This window comes from Rhinatrema bivittatum, chromosome 7 (assembly GCF_901001135.1).
Source record: "Rhinatrema bivittatum chromosome 7, aRhiBiv1.1, whole genome shotgun sequence".
Taxonomy (NCBI): Eukaryota; Metazoa; Chordata; class Amphibia; order Gymnophiona; family Rhinatrematidae; genus Rhinatrema; species Rhinatrema bivittatum.
This window is the reverse complement of record NC_042621.1, coordinates 45,863,497-45,879,277: the sequence shown is the minus strand read 5'-3', so window position 1 is coordinate 45,879,277 and position 15,781 is coordinate 45,863,497. Positions and strand designations below refer to the sequence as shown.

At 51.9% G+C, this 15,781-nt stretch overlaps 1 protein-coding gene across 1 annotated transcript in view; it reads left to right on the top strand.

Annotated features, from left to right (window-relative positions):
- UTP4 (UTP4 small subunit processome component) overlaps window positions 1-15,781 on the top strand; it is a 175,075-nt gene that overhangs the window by 107,672 nt on the left and 51,622 nt on the right. The gene's annotated exons all lie outside the window — the stretch shown is intronic.

Sequence of the window (15,781 nt, the reverse complement as noted above, 5' to 3'; positions counted from 1 at the left end):
GGCTGCTTCTTGGGTGGAGAGCCAGTCGGTCTCTCCGCAGGAGATATGCAGGGCAGCTACTTGGAAGTCTCAGCATACTTTTGCTCGACATTACCGCCTTGATGTTCAGGGGCCAGTTTTTGGTTCCTTTGGGCGGCAGGTGCTTCGAGCGGGACTGTCAAGGTCCCACCCTGTTTAGGGAAGCTTTGGTACATCCCATGGTCTGGACTGATCCGAGGTGATTTCCGTGGTCCCTCGGAGGTAAGCCTCGGTCCGACGGCCAATCCGCAGTGGGGACCTAGCCCCCGATCTCGGGCGCGGCTGAGAGGCAGCGGGTGCACCCTTGAGCGCGGCGGTGAAGGTATTTGCCCTCTCCCCCAGCAGCTGGAGACCGCCGGGAACGAAACCGGGAAGCGCCGAAGGTAAGGTAGAAATCTTCTTCATAGACTCCGGTCTCCGAGGTTCGAGGAGTCGCACAGGTCACCAGCCGGGACCACTGCCGCCGATTTGATCCGCCCTAGCACGGCCAGGCCCCGGTTAGATCCAAGGGTCCCCCACGTGGAGACCCTCCAAAGTGGTCGCCATATTGCCCGCGTGGTCGCCGTCGCCATTTTGACTCTATTCGCCTCTCTGTCCACAGACTTGATCCAGGCGCACAAGGCTAGCTAGGCGCACAAAATACATGTGCGCATAAAGTTACACGCACAAGTGCCATGCGCATAAGATATACTCGCATCGCGCGCTTACTGGGCTGGGCGCACACCTGCGCGCACATAAACCACACGCACATCTTAGACGCACCGGAGTGCATAAGGATTTACGCGCATATATCCATGGCACCACCGGAAACGGAGATCAAGGCTCAAGGTCTCTGCCCAGCATGCCACATCAGAGCCGCACAAAACGAAGAGGCCAACGCCCTGTGTATTCAGTGCGAGGAGGCCCTGCGAGATCCAGTCCAGGGCCAGTCTCACCCATGGCCGAGTGCTAGCTCCTCAATGAGTACCCCGGACCTAGCAAATTCCAGCGGGATACTCCTTCAAACGGGGACCCCAGAGATACAGCGCCCCCTAGCTTGGACCCAGCGTCTATCTCATGGGAGGAATTCTTCAAAGGCCTACACACCTTCGTTTACATGCAGAAGGAGCCTCTGGCTAAACAGCCACAGCCTTGGGGACACGGACAACTCTGAAGAGGAATCAGAGCCCCTAGAATAGGGGGAACTCCACCCGCGGACAGAGCCTCACCGAACCATGAGACGCTTCTTCACCAAGGATGAGCTCCCAGACCTGGTCACCCACAGCCTGAAGGAGCTTGCTATCCCGGGCACAAGTGCCTCGGGGGAGCCTAAGACGAATCCCCTGCTAGAGGGACTCCGTCAGACCTCTCGCCATTTCCCTCTGTTACAAGCCAGTAGCTAATTGACCTGCAATGGAGTGCTCCAGCGTCCACATTCAAAGGGGGACGAGCTATGGCAGCCATGTACCCCCTGGACCCGGCAGCCAAAGACCTTCTGACATGTCCAAAAGTGGATGCCATGGTCTGCGCAGTCTCGAAGCACACTACTATCCCAGTTCAGGGAGGTGCAGCGCTCAAAGATGCTCATGACCGACGTCTGGAATCCATCCTTAAACAGTCCTTTGATGTCGCCGCTATGTCCCTACAAATAGCGGCCTGCTGCACCATGGTGACACGTGCCTGCCTATCACAGACCAGGAGCAACACCCCTGGGGAAGCCATGGATCCAGTAGTATCATTCCTTGCGGATGCTGCTTCAGATCTGGTGCGCACAGCGGCCAGAGGAGTGTCATCAGCTGTGGCAGCCAGGATGCAAATCTGGCTCCTAAGCTGGTCGGCCGACGCATCTTCCAAAACGCGACTCACAAGGATGCCCTTCAAAGGATCCCTCCTGTTTGGCAGCGAACTAGAGAAACTGGCTAACAAATGGGGCGAGTCCCCATTGCCGCGACTACTGGAGGACAGGAATAAGAAAAACCAGCGACTCTTTCCCCGGTCCTCCAGGGGCAGAGGTTCACAGCGCTTCATCCATACAGAAATAATTACCAAGCGCCCCGCCCTACAGGCAGGAACCAGTCCTTTCGGAGCAAGCACAACAAAAGGGGAACCAGCTCGGTTCCAGGCCCCAGCCATTCCCCACAATGAGATTCAGCCGACCCGTCCAAGGGAAGAAGCCATAGGGTGCATACTAGCCCTATTCTACCACAGATGGGTCGAGATAACTGTGGACAAGTGGGTCCTAACTATTATTCGAGAGGGGTACTTCCTGGATTTCCTACGAACCCCTCCGGACAAGTTTGTGGAATCCCCCTGCCACGACCCCTTCAAGAGGGTGGCAGTGGAAGCTACACTGTCCAGACTACTGGCCCTCAAGGCCATAAACCCAGTACTCCCACAAGAAATAAATACTGGGCGTTATTCCATTTATTTTATCGTCCCCAGTATCTTTTTCTCTTCATATGTTAACTGGTTTCCCCTTGTTTATTGTAAACCGGTACGATAAGACCTTGTCTTGAGCATCGGTATATTAAAAGAACTTAAATAAATAAATAAAGAGGGGATGTTCAGGCTCATCCTGGACCTCAAGTCTGTCAACCGCCACCTGAGGATTCCCTGCTTCCGCATGGAAACCCTACGCTCTGTAATAAGGGCGATACAACCGGGAGAGTTTCTCACATCCCTGGATCTTTCGGAAGCCTACCTACACATCCCGATCCATCAGGAACATCAGTGCTTCCTACGCTTCAAAATCCTGGACCATCACTACCAGTTCCGGGCACTACCCTTCGGGTTAGCCACAGCACCCCGGACGTTCACCAAGATCATAGTGGTGATGGCAGCAACACTGAGGAAGGAAGGAATCCTCGTACACCCTTACCTAGACGATTGGCTAATCAGGGCGAAATCCCCAGAGGAAAGTCACCTAGCAACCAACAGAGTCAAAACTCTACTGGAGAGCCTCAGATGGGTGGTCAACACAAACAAGAGTTGTCTGCAGCCCTCACAGTCTCTAGAATACCTAGGAGTCCGATTCGACACCAGAGAAGACAAGGTCAGCCTGACTCCCACAAGGAGATCAAAACTGAGGAACCAGTTACAAATCCTGCTGAGCGAACCTTGCCCCACACTTGCGAGTCCTTGGTCTGATGGCATCCACACTGGAAGTAGTGCCGTGGGCGCGAGCTCACATGAGACCCCTACAGCGCTCACTTATTTCGCGATGGAATCCACTGTTTCAGAACTACGCCGTACGTCTACCACTCCCGGGCAGAGTTCAGACCCAGCTACGATGGTGACTGCAGTTCAGCCACCTGAGGCAGGGAACAAGACTATCTTCACCAACCTGGACTCTGCTCACCAGACGCCAGCCTACGAGGATGGGGGGCACACTGCTAGGAGCTAACCGCCCAAGGGCAGTGGAACGCAGAAGAGTCGGGATGGAACATCAACCGCCTAGAAGCGCGGGCGGTCAGACTAGCTGCCTATGGTTCGTTCACAGACTCCGGGACAAAGCGGTCAGAGTAATGTCGGACAACGCCACAACAGTGGCCTACATCAACCGTCAGGGGGGAACCAGAAGCCAACAGGTGTCTCTGGAAATAGACCCCCCTAATGTCATGGGCGGAAGTAAATCTCCAGGAGATCTCGGCCATCCACATCGCCGGGAAAGACAACATCACGGCGGAGTACATCAGCAGAGAAAGTCTAGACCCAGGAGAATGGAAGCTGTCGACCGCAGCGTTCCAAATGATAGTGAACCGGTGGGGAACACCAGACATGGACCTTCTGGAAAACTGGTCCAACGCCCAAGTACCCAAGTACTTTAGCCGCAGGCAGGAACCTCAGTCCCAGGGGATCGATGCCCTGGTACAGACCTGGCCCCTATTGGGCGCAATCATTCACAAGATACAGCTACACAGGGGACTAGTACTTCTGGTGGCCCCAGACTGGCCAAGAAGACCGTGGTACGCAGACATGAGAAGAATACTGGCAGGGACCCCCCTGCCACTGCCTCCACACACAGACCTGCTTCAGCAAGGACCGATCCTGCACGAGGACCCAGCTCGATTCTCTCTTACGGCCTCGCCATTGAGAGGGCTCGCCTGATAAAGAGCGGAAACTCGGGGGCTGTAATCGACACCCTACTCCGAGCATGCAAGTTCTCCACATCTTTAACATACATAAGGATTTGGAGAGTATTCGAAGCCTGGTGCGAAGACCACGACATCATACTACGCTCAGTCAAAGTTCCCGCGATCTTGGAATTCCTACAGAACGGGCTACAGAAGGACCTGTCCCTCAACTCCATCAAGGTACAGGTGGCCGCATTGTCATGCTACGGCACCAAGAGCGAGAGCGACAGCATAGCCTCTCACCCGGACGTTTTACGCTTCCTGAAAGGAGTCAAACACATCCGCCCACCCTTAAAGTGGCCGGTACCTCTTTGGAATCTCAACCTGGTCCTGGATTTTCTAGCAGGAGCCTCCTTCAGGCCCCTCTGCGGACTGTCTCTCCGACTATTAACTTTGAAGACAGCATTCCTGCTGGCAGTTTGTTCAGCCCACCGCATTTCAGAACTACAAGCACTGTCCTGCCGTGAGCCGTTCCTCAGGCTCACCCCGTTATCATGGGGTTTATCTTGTCTGCTATTGTTTTAGTGATGTTGAGCCAGGATGAGGTGGCATTTTCTTCATTAGATAGGTCTATGTTTGTTAGTTTGTTAGTTCTGTTTGTAGATTCTCTTGAAGTGTCTCAATGTTGAAGGATCTGGGTAAATGTATCATCGGGTCACGCTAGAGAGATAACGTTCCTGGATGGAATAAATGATAGCTTTATGGAGCAATTGGTTCAGGAACCGACGAGAGAGGGAGCAATTTTAGATCTAATTCTCAGTGGAGCACAGGACTTGGTGAGAGAGGTAACAGTGGTGGGGCCGCTTGGCAATAGTGATCATAATATGATCAAATTTGATTTAATGACTGGAAGAGGAACAGTGTGCAAATCCAAGGCTCTCGTGCTAAACTTTCAAAAGGGAAACTTTGATAAAATGAGAAAAATTGTTAGAAAAAAACTGAAAGGAGCAGCTACAAAAGAAAAAAATGTCCAAGAGGCGTGGTCATTGTTAAAAAATACCATTCTAGAAGCACAGTCCAGATGTATTCCACACATTAAGAAAGGTGGAAAGAAGGCAAAACAATTACCGGCATGGTTAAAAGGGGAGGTGAAAGAAGCTATTTTAGCCAAAAGATCTTCATTCAAAAATTGGAAGAAGGATCCAACAGAAGAAAATAGGATAAAGCATAAACATTGGCAAGTTAAATATAAACCATTCAGTACTTATTGACCGTCTATCCGATATTGGCGTAACCGAAAAAACCCTTCAATGGTTCTCATCCTATCTATCACAAAGGACCTAGCAGGTGTCAGTCAATAACACCCTATCAAAGAAAATAAACCTTGACACTGGAGTTCCCCAAGGCTCAGCACTATCGGCGACACTCTTCAATATCTATCTTCTCCCGATATGCCATTTCCTATCCAACCTTAAACTGACTCATTTCATATATGCTGATGACATCCAAATACTCATCCCAATACACAACTCTCTGGAAAACACCTATAAAAAAACAACCAACTACCTCACCAAAATAAAGCAACTACTAACCAACATGAGACTGATCCTAAACATTGGTAAGACAGAAATAATTATGTTGGATAGAAAGAACAACCCTACAAACTTACCAGCACTCAACATAATGAATCAAAAGACCACAATCTCACCTGTCACCCACACCCGCAACCTAGGAGTCATAATCAACAAGGAACTATCCTTCAAGAAGCACATCTCCGCTAAAATAAAAGACGGATATCATAAACCCCTAACCCTACGACATCTAAAACCTTTCCTTTCCCCCAACAACTTCAGAACAGTCCTCCAACTACTCATCTTCTCCCTGCTACTCAACTTACCTCTCACCACTATCTGACCTCTCCATATCCTTCAAAACACAGCCGCCAGAATACTCACAGGAAGGAAAAAATACGATCACATTACTCCAACTCTCATCTCACTACACTGGCTCCCAATAAAATACAGGATAGACTACAAAATACTATCCATAATACATAAAATATAAGAAGAACAAACAAACTGGCTAAGTGCATCCATAAAACTACACTCACCAAACCGAAATCTCCGTTCAGCTAACAAAGGTCTATTAAAAATTCCACCTACATGCCACATACAACTTACATCAACTCGGAAGAGAGCTATTTCCCTAGGAAGCCCCGAACTCTGGAACACCCTCCCCACTGAACTGAGAACACAACAAAACTTAAAAACCTTCAAAAAAGAACTAAAAACTTGGATGTTCACTAAAGTATACCAAAACATCCAATGAATCTATGCTACATATAAACATGAAGAACCAGTCCAATGAACGTAACTAACCTGTACAGTTTATCAAATGAACTATGCTTATAAAGACTACGATAACAATGTTAACAAGCACGTGAATTTCTAGACACTCTGTTAAACATCGATATTTTGTAAACCGTTGTGATGGCGAAACCGAACGACGGTATATAAAACTCGATAAATAAATCCCAGAAGTCTGGACTGATCTGGGTACATACAGGGAAAGGAAAATGTGGTTCTTACCTGCTAATTTTCATTCCTGCATTACCACAGATCAGTCCAGAGACCTGCCCATTTAGTGGGGTTAGGGGAGGGGGGGAGAGTCCGCCGCTCATACTATTGCTTTCTTATATAGTGCTGAGTTGTTGGAGATTTTCAATGCTGATCACTTATGTTAAATTTGGGAAACGAGTTTTCCATTGTCTTTTGGGGCGACTTCACCTTCTGGCTTGTTGGAGGAGAGCGAATTTGCTTAGAAATTTATGGTTGTTGGTGTTATCTTGGCTTGGGTACAGGTCAATACTGAAGGACTACAGGTGGCACACTGGGTTATGTACAATATCAGTGAACCTTTCTCTGTCTGCTGGCAGGAGGCAAAACCTAGGATTTCCTAGCGTGTAGCAGATGGACTCAGAACGAATGGGTATAGTGTGCTCGTGCCAGCAGTTGGAGACGGATCTGTCGTCAGCACGTAGTACATATACCCCTGCAGGAAGTACAGAAGCTCAGTAATTTCCGTCTCCAAAGCAGTTTGGAGCTACCTCACGCTCGCTGAGCGTTTTTCCAAATTCTAGCGATTAAACTTCATAGAAGAATCCAAATCTGAAGACGAGCCCCGCACTCCTGCGGTGATACCCTCGGGTCCCTCCCCCAGTTGAGTTTCCCGAGGTGATTTCCGTGGTCCCTCGGAGGTAAGAGCCTCTGTCCGGTGGCCGAATCGCGGCGGGGACCTAGCCCCCGAGTGAGAAGGGCTCTGGCGCGGCATAGAGGCAGCCTCAGTCCCGATCCGTTCTCGGTGAGGACTTGGCCCCCGAGCGAGACGAGTTCGGGCGCGGCTTAGAGGCAGCGGGTGCACTTCCTCGAGCGCGGCGGTGACAGTAATCACCCTCTCCCCCCGCAGCCGGAGACCGTCCGGGTCGCAGCCGGGAAGCGCCGAAGATCAGGTAAGGCGTACATCTTTACTTTTGCTGGTCTCAGAAGACCGAGGATTAGCGGGGTCTTCCTACGTAGAAGCCCGCCATTTTGCCTGCCTGCTCGCCATCGCCATCTGCCCTGGTTCGCCACCTCGATCTAGTGTTTGATAGGCGCACGCTGATAGGCGCACATTAATCGGCGCACATCTTTAGCGCATATTACAAAGCGCATACTTTCGGCTGGGAGCGCACCGGCGCATAGAGATTTATTTATTTATTTTATTTAAAAACTCTTATATACCAGTATTAGTAAGCATACATCATACCGGTTCACATTGTAACTTAAAGGCTGAAAATACAATCAACAGGGAGGGCGAACAAGGAGGAGTATACATAGAACTGAAGGCAAAGAAATTAAAGCATTAAGATTGTAACTGGCTATTTACAGGGTTATATACAGGGTTATATACAAGGCTTAGGCAAGTTAGTTACAGGAGTCAATGTACTGGGGGGTTCAAAAGAAGTTGGGGCTGGAGAGGGGAGGGGGAGGGGGGAGGAGGGGTGAAGATTACTCAGGGTAGGCTTGTCGGAAGAGCCATGTTTTAAGTTTTTTTCTGAACTTGGCGTAACATGGCTCCAGCCTGAGCGTGGTGGGAAGGGCATTCCATTGTTTAGGGCCTGCAATGGATAATGCACGATCCCTAGTAGAGGAGAGGTGGGCTTTTTTTAAAGGGGGAATGGAGAGGGTGCCTTTGTTGACAGTTCGTGTGGGTCGTTCAGTGCGTAAAGGACAAAAGGATTCATCCAGCCAATTGGAGTTGTGCGAGTGGATGGATTTGTGTATTATGGTTAAAATTTTGAAGAGAATTCAGGATGCGATGGGGAGCCAGTGGAGTTCTTTGAGTATAGGGGTGATGTGATCAGCTTTCCGTGAGTTGGTGATGACCCTGGCAATGGCATTTTGGAACATTTGTAAGGGCTTGGTAGTGGAGGAGGGTAGACCAAGGAGGAGTGCATTGCAGTAGTCCAGCTTTGAGGAAAGGGTGGCTTGGATAACGGTGCGGAAATCGTGATAGTGGAGGAGGGGTCTGAGTTTCTTCAAGATATGGAGCTTGAAGAAACCTTCTTTGAGTGTGGAGTTGATCTGTTTTTTCAGATTGAGTTGTTGATCTATGATTACCCCAAGGTCTCTTACAGTGGGTTGGGGTGTCATGATGCTGAAAGCTGGGTCGTTGGAGATCAGGGGTTTGGGAGGGAGGTGAGGGGAGATAAGGAGCAGCTCTGTTTTGGAGGAGTTTAGTGCGAGGTGGATGTTGGTGAGGAAGTCATTTATGTTGGCAAGACATGTGTTCCAGAAGGCAATGGCATCTGAGAGAGAGTTGTGAATGGGAATGATGATTTGAATGTCATCTGCATAGAGGTAGAATTTGAGGCCGAGGTCTGTGAGGAGCTGACATAGAGGTGTGAGATAAATATTGAAGAGGGTAGAGGAGAGAGAGGAGCCTTGGGGGACACCTTGAGACAGGGGGTAGAGTGTGGAGTTGGCGTTTCCTATCTTGACGGAAAACTTTCGGTCAGATAGGTAGGATTTAAACCATAGCAGGGCCAGGCCTGAGATGCCTATTTCGGTTAGACGGTTGATGAGGAGGTTGTGATTGATAGTATCAAAGGCCGCTGAGATGTCGAGGAGGGCTAGGAGGTAACAGTTGCCTCGGTCCATGCCTATGAGTAAGTGATCTGTGAAGGAGAGCAGGAGGGTTTCTGTATTAAGGTATTTACGGAAGCCGTATTGGGCTGGATGCAGAATGTTATTGCTTTCTAGATATTCTGTAAGTTGGATGTTTACGATCTTTTCCATAATTTTGGATAGGAAGGGCAGGTTAGAGATAGGGCGGAAGTTGGCGGGGTCTTTGGGGTCTAATGCTGGTTTTTTTAGGAGGGGCTTAACAATTGCTTGTTTGAGGGCATCTGGGACAGAACCTGAAGAGAGGGAGGAGTTTATGATGTTTGCAATGGGTTTGGATATAGTATTCGGGATGGAGAGGAGGGATTTTGTGGGGATGGTGTCTGAGGGGTGGGATCTGGTTTGAGTTTTCTGAGAATAGATTCCACTTCTTTAGAGGAAGTAAGGTCGAGGGATTGGAGGGTGGGTGAAGTGGGGGTTTGGAGGGTGGGTGTAGTGGGGGAAGGTTGAGGGGAGGGGGAAAGGGGGGTAGATGGAGAAGGGTGCTGAAATCTGCGGAGGATGTTGGTGATTTTTGCGAGGAAATACTGGGCGATTTCTTCGCTCTTGGCGGTAGCTTCATTCTCTGGGATGGCGGGCTGGGAGGATTTGGTGAGGTTGGCAACATAGTTGAAGAGGGCTTTCGGGTTGTACATGTATTGGTGAATCTTAGATGAGTAGAAGTCTCTTTTAGTTTTGAGGGTGGTTATTCTATATTGGTGAAGGGTGGTTTTGAAGCTTGAGGCAAGTTGAGGTGAGGGGGCTTTACGCCAGAGTCTCTCTCGCTGCCTGAGGGTATTTTTTAGGGATCTTAATTCTGTCGTGTACCATGGTTGATGTTTTTTTGTGGGTTGGGTGATGTTACGTCTGGAGATGGGGCATAATTTGTCAGCAATTTCAAGAGTTATGCTGAACCATGATTTTATGGCATTTTCTGGACTGGAGCAGTCAAGGCTAGTAGAGGCGTTGGAGATGGCAAGAGCCAGTTCATCTCCTGAGCAGGGTTTCCTAAAGGTGAAGGTGGTGTTGTTTGAGGGAGTAGGGGTAGTGGGGAAGTTAAGGGGGAGTAGGGTTTTTATGAGGAAGTGGTCTGACCAGGGTACAGGGGAGCAGGTGGGGGGGTGTGATGGTAGGAAGCAATGGTTGATGAATATGAGGTCGAGAGAGTGACCAGCTTGATGGGTGGGGGAGGCAACAATTTGTCTAAGGCCTAAAGCTTGGAGTGCGGTGAGGAATGTTTCACAAGAAGGGGTAAGGGGGGTGGCATCGACATGGAGGTTGAAGTCTCCTAGTATGATGGAAGGGATTTCAATGTTAATGTTGGCAGATAGGAATTCAATTAAGGGGGAGGGATCCAGTTCGATGGAGCCAGGGGGGCATAAATAAGACAGATCTGTAGTGAGGGGGACTTGAAGAGGCCAATTTCTAGTTTGGAGGGTGAGGTGGTGTTGGAGAGTTTGAGATTAAGGTGTTTCTTGAAGGCTAGGAGGATGCCACCTCCTCTTTTCTTAGGTCTTGGAATGGATAGGAATTCGTAGGCGTGGGTCGGTAGCTGGTTCAGGAGGACAATGTCTGTTTCTTTGAGCCAGGTTTCCGTGATCGCGCAGATGTCTGGCTTGGTATCAGTGAGGAGGTCATTTAAAATGGGGTTTTTTTTTAGAGAGTGATTGGGCGTTGAACAGAATGATAGAGAGGGTAGTGAGTCCTAGGAATTGGTTGAGGGGGTTCGTGAGAATAGGGAGGAGGGACTTGTAAGAGGGGGTTGGTCGGGGGGGAAGGGAATGGGGGCATCTGTTGTGAGGGAGGTGGATGCGGCTGATGAGTTGTGCAGTCATGGTGGTAGAGGAGGCAGGAGGTAGAGGGAGGGAGAAAAGGTAGGTAGGATGGATACTGAGTAGGGATAGGTCAGTACAGGGCAGGGATTAAGGTATCAGGGAGTTTAGATGAGGGAAAGGGCACAATGCTGATAAGGTAGTGCAAATGGTATAAATAGTATAACATGCAGGTTAGACAATACGGATTATTCAGATTAGATAATATGCAGATAAAAAGCAGTTATTACAGGATAGAGCATTTCGAGGTGATAGGATGGCTGGTATGGCTGGGGGGAGTAGTCCAGTGGCTGGAGGCAGGCTCACGAACTCCTGTGAGGGAGGAGATAGGTTCTATGGGGAGGTGCCTACTCACTCCGAGGGTCCTGGAGCCGGGTGGGTCTTGACTGAGGGCTGGCAGGTAGGTAGAGATGCTTCGGGGTCCAAAGGGACTGCTGGTCGAGTAAGGACGGTCCGAGTGGTGCTTCAGGGGTCTTCCGGGATCCTTCAGGGCAGTCCGAAAGGGCTGCACGAAGGGGCGCACAAAGGGGCTGGCTCCTTTGTTGCGCTCCTTCGGCGCGCGACGCCGGGGAGAGCAGGGGTTTAAATACCCCGCCGGTCACACCCCTGACGTCACTGCTGCGACGGCGTCGTGGGCGGTTCTTCCTGGTTGCTGCCGGTTTGGGGCGAGGGCTCGGGGCCAGGCGCGTGGTCGGCTGGAGGCGGGTGCTCGCGGATCGTGGCTGGCAGGAGGCAGGGGCAGGGGCTCGTGGCCCGGATCGTCGTCTGCAAGAACGGGTGACTCACGGTCGTGCAGGTAGGTGAATGGCTGGACGGCTGGTGATTGAAGGTCGGTGATCGGCGAGGGGGCCCGCTCGGGGCAAGCGGAACAAGAGATAACAGACGCGATGGAGCGTATGAGAGCCCATGTGTCCACAGAGCCGGCACCTCCAGAAGCAGGCATAAGAGCTCTAGGCCTCTGCTCAGCATGCCACCTCAGAGCCACACAGAGCGAGGAAGCAGACTCCCTATGTGCCCAATGTGAGGAGGCCCTGGGAGTTCCAGGCCAGGGCCTGTCCCAGCCCAGATTAACTGCCAGTTCCTCAGGGAAAACCCCGGACCTAGCAGGCCGAGGTGAGTAGCCGGGGAACCCTAGAGACCTGGTGCCCCTAAGGCTAGACCCTGCTTCGCTCTCCTGGGTGGAATTATTCAAGGGGATTCACGCCTTTGTCAAAATGCAGTCTGATCCCCGAACAGACCCATACCTACTGGATAACCCTGCCCCTGGACCCTCTAGACCTAGGCACGGCCACCTGCCACCCGGAAGCCCCACTTATGGGGATTCAGATTGCTCTGAGGAAGAAGGCGAGCTCCCCGAGGAGGGAGAACTTCCCTCGGGGATAGAGCCGTATCGAACCATGAGATGCTTCTTTCTTAAGGAGGATCTCCCAGACCTGGTCTCTCAATGCCTGTCGGAGCTGGCTATCCCGGGCCAAGGCACCCCAGGGGAACCTAGAATGAACCCCCTGCTAGAGGGCCTTCGTCAAACGGCTCACCATTTTCCCCTCCTTCAGGCAGCACAGCAGCTGATCGATCTGGAGTGGAATGCGCCGGAGGCCTCATTCAAAGGGGGTCGGGCCTTGTCTGGCATGTACCCCCTGGACCCGGCAACTAAGGAGCTGCTGGCGTGCCCCAAGGTAGACGCCATAGTTTGCGCAATTGTGAAGCGCACCACCATTCCGGTGGAGGGAGGGGCGGCCCTCAAGGATGCACATGACCGGCGCCTGGACGCCATTCTGAAACAAGCCTTCGAGGTGGCAGCCATGTCCCTACGAATCGCGACCTGCTGCACCGTGGTGACGCGTTCCTGTTTATCACAAGCCAGGAACAACACCCCGGGAGAAGAAATGGAATCAGCTCTCTCGTTCCTCACTGACGCTGCCTCCGACTTAGTTCGTACGGCAGCGTCATCCTCAGTGGCAGCCAGGAGACAGCTCTGGCTACGAAATTGGTTGGCTGACTCCTCTTCCAAGACGCGCCTTACAAGAATGCCCTTTAAGGGATCCCTCCTGTTCGGCAGCGATCTCGAGAAACTGGCTAACAAATGGGGCGCCTCTCCATTACCCCGTCTACCAGAAGACAAGTCAAGGAGGAACCAGCGCCCTTTTCCTAGGCCATCCAGAGGTAGAAGATCTCAACGCTTCAACCCCTACAGGACTAGCTACCAAGCACCTTGTTCTCAGACCAGGAACCAGTCCTTTCGGACCAGGCACAACAAGAGGGGAACCGGCTCGGGTTCTGGTCCCGGCCGCACCCCACAATGAGAATCAGCCGACCCATCTGGGGGAAGAAGCAATAGGGTCGGCTGATTCTCATTGTGGGGTGCGCAGATGGGTCGAGATTACTTCGGACCAGTGGGTCCTCGCCATCATCCGAGACGGGTATTACCTGGACTTCCTTCATCCCCCTCCGGACAAGTTTGTGGAATCTCCTTGTCCACCCCTCAAGAGGGCGGCACTGGAAGCTACCTTGCGGAGGCTCCTGTCCCTAAAAGCCATAATCCCAGTGCCTGCATGGGAGATAAATTTTGGGCATTACTCCATTTATTTCATCGTACCCGAGAAGGGGGGCACCTTCAGACCCGTCCTGGACCTCAAGTCAGTCAACCGGCACTTAAGGGGTCCCAGGATTTCGCATGGAAACTCTGCGGTCAGTCCGAAGTTCAATACAGCCAGGTATCTCACATCCCTGGATCTGTCAGAGGCCTACTTGCATATCCCAATCCATCGGGATCACCAGCGCTACTTACGCTTCAAAGTCCTGAAACAACACTTTCAGTTCCGGGCTTTACCCTTCGGGTTAGCCACCGCGCCGCGGACCTTTACCAAGGTAATAGTAGTGGTGGCGGCGTCACTCAGGAAGGAAGGAATTCTCGTCCATCCCTACCTAGACGATTGGTTGATCAGGGCAAAGTCACCGGAGGAGAGCCACCGGGCAACCAACAGAGTTATATCTCTTCTGGAAAGCCTAGGCTGGGTAGTCAACACAAACAAGAGTTCCCTACAGCCTTCGCAGTCGCTGGAATACCTAGGAGTCCGATTCGACACCCAGGGAGACAAAGTCAGCCTGACCTCCAAGAGGAGATCAAAACTCCGGAATAGTTTACAGACTTTGCTGAGCACCACCCAGCCCCAGCCTACAGGTCCTCGGCCTAATGGCGTCCACTCTGGAAGTGGTGCCATGAGCATGGGCTCATATGAGACCATTACAATGCACCCTCCTATCTCGGTGGGGCCCGCGATTACAGACCTACACCGTGCATCTACCTCTACCGGCCAGAGTACGGAATCAGTTATGGTGGTGGCTGCAGCCCGGCCACATGAGCCGGGGGTCAAAAATGTCCTCCCCAACCTGGACCCTGCTCACTACAGATGCCAGCCTGAGCGGCTGGGGAGCACACTGCGAAGAGCTAACCGCCCAAGGGCGGTGGAACAGAGAAGAGTCGGGGTGGAACATCAACCGACTAGAGGCACGGGCAGTCAGGTTAGCCTGCCTGCGATTTGCCCACAGACTTCGGAACAGAGCAGTCAGAGTGATGTCGGACAATGCCACCATGGTGGCATACATCAACCGACAGGGCGGAACCAGAAGCCGACAGGTATCCTTAGAAATAGCCCCCCTGATGGCTTGGGCGGAAGCAAATCTCCAGGACATCTCCGCCGTCCACATCGCCGGGAAGGACAACACCTCGGCAGACTTCCTCAGCAGAGAAAGCCTAAACCCGGGGGAATGGCAGCTGTCATCCACGGCCTTCCAGATGATTGTGGATCAGTGGGGGACTCCGGGCATGGAACTACTAGCGGACAGGTCCAACGCTCAAGTACCCAGATACTTCAGTCGCAGGCGAGATCTTCTATCCCACGGGATCGACGCCCTGGTGCAGCCATGGCCTCAGGGGATCCTGCTATATGCCTTTCCCCCATGGCCCCTGCTGGGCGCCATTATACACAAGATTCAGCAGCACAGAGGCCTAGTTCTTCTGGTGGCCCCAGACTGGCCAAGAAGACCCTGGTACGCAGACATGAGAAGACTACTGGCAGGGGATCCTCTTCCCCTGCCCCCTCACAGGGACCTGCTGTGACAAGGCCCCATCCTCCATGAGGATCCAGCTCAATTCTCTCTTACGGTCTGGCCATTGAGAGGGCTCGACTGAGGAAAAGGGGATACTCGGGATCGGTAATAGATACACTCCTCCGAGCACGCAAGTTCTCCACATCACTAACTTATATAAGGATCTGGAGAGTATTTGAAGCTTGGTGCGAAACTCACAGCACCAATCCACACGCCGCTAAAATCCCCATCATTTTGGATTTCCTGCATGAGGGGCTTCAGAAGGGTCTGTCCCTCAATTCAATCAAGATTCAGGTGGCAGCGCTATCCTGCTACGGCCCCAGGTGGGACGGCAACAGCATGGCCACACACCCAGACGTTTCACGTTTCCTGAAAGGAGTCAAACACATTCGCCCGCCACTGGCATGGCCGGTGCCCCTGTGGAACCTCAACTTAGTTTTGGAATTCCTAGCGGGACCCACCTTCAGACCCCTCCGAGGCCTGTCCCTCCGTCTGTTAACCCTGAAGATGGTGTTCTTGGTGGCTGTATGCTCAGCACGCCGCATCTCAGAGCTACAAGTACTGTCCT